Source organism: Branchiostoma belcheri, unplaced genomic scaffold (genome assembly GCF_001625305.1).
Source record: "Branchiostoma belcheri isolate BF01 breed outbred unplaced genomic scaffold, Haploidv18h27 scaffold55, whole genome shotgun sequence".
Taxonomy (NCBI): domain Eukaryota; kingdom Metazoa; phylum Chordata; class Leptocardii; order Amphioxiformes; family Branchiostomatidae; genus Branchiostoma; species Branchiostoma belcheri.
Genome location: NW_017804187.1, coordinates 128,080 through 129,384, shown reverse-complemented (window position 1 = coordinate 129,384; position 1,305 = coordinate 128,080). Strand labels below are relative to the sequence as shown.

The 1,305-nt window shown below is 31.7% G+C and overlaps 2 protein-coding genes across 7 annotated transcripts in view; one reads left to right on the top strand and one right to left on the bottom strand.

The window, feature by feature from the left end:
• LOC109481374 overlaps positions 1-1,299 on the top strand; it is a 9,489-nt gene extending 8,190 nt beyond the window's left edge. The window contains exon 7 of the transcript XR_002140894.1: positions 407-1,299. The gene's annotated coding sequence lies outside the window, so the exon portion shown is untranslated. The remainder of the gene's footprint in view (positions 1-406) is intronic.
• The window catches only part of LOC109481358 (alpha-N-acetylneuraminide alpha-2,8-sialyltransferase-like), a 12,864-nt gene that overhangs the window by 1,936 nt on the left and 9,623 nt on the right, over positions 1-1,305 (bottom strand). The window lies entirely within an intron of this gene.

Below are 1,305 nucleotides of genomic sequence, written 5' to 3'. Positions count from 1 at the left end.
AATTTCTTATAAGTTATTTAATGTACATGTAAATGCTACCATTGTCTAAAAGTATTAAGTGTTGTAATGAAATACACAATTCACCAAAACGGATGCGATTTTAACTTGAATAAAACAATTTATTCAATCATTCATTCAACTCAAATTCATTGACTTTTTCTGGTTAATAAGTAATCTGCTCAGCCTGCCTTACTCTCTGGGTATAACCCTGAAATTTACATAAAATTGACTGTTGATACAATATGCAACCTCCTTTATGATAATAATATATATGTATGTAGAATACAAGCCTAGTTTTGTTTTTGTATTTGAGTACTAGTATTAAACAGTTAAACCCAAAAACTTTGACACACCTCACATGTACATTTGGTACTCTTCACTGAAAAACACTGATAGAATTAGAAAGGTAACATTTGCAAAGCAAATGCATAATGTTCACCTTCTCATATGGTCTGCTCTGTTAATTCTTACTCAAATACATTCATATATATAGTCAGACAGGAGTATAAATCCCTCCTACTGTAAAATTGCAACATCTTGTAACCCAACACCAGTTACCATGGTGAGAGACGTCAACAAATCATGAGGTCATTGGCCAGGTCAGAGGTCAGTGTTTGGAATGGAAGCCCTGTGACTACTAAAAACTACATCCATGAAACAACAGACACGGTATATACGAAAATAGTTTCACCAGGTTGGTTAAGTATAAGATATAGGGGTAAGAGTAGTTACCCCTATATCCTATAGGTAACACAAAGTCAGTTTGCAACATTTCTCATGACTGTATGCATACATTATACATACATTGATGTAGATCACTGTCTTCAATATACATTAAATAAAATTCTATTTCGAGATTATAGAGGCTAACTTTGATGAAGACAATACTGTCCTCAATATTGCAATAAACATTAAATAAAATTATACTTCCAGATCCTTGAGGCTCTAATTGTTTCTTTCCACACTTCAAACTAATTCAACAACATATTTCTGATTTCTTTGACATGTACATTAAATATATTATACAGACATCAATGTTAAAACTTTTGTTAAAACTTTGCAGCCCTGAATGCTGAATTTTAAGTACATGAAAACATTTACAGATGAAGCATGCAAATTTCTATTATTTATTAATTGGGTGTAGAGGTTGGCATGTACAGTAAAAGTACATTTTATAACTTGAGTATCTATGCAAAAGTACATTTCCTAGTTTGGGCATGTACAGAAAAGTACATTAAATTTTCCTAATTTGGGCATGTACAGAAAAAGTACATTTCCTAATTTGGGCATGTACAGAAAAAGTAC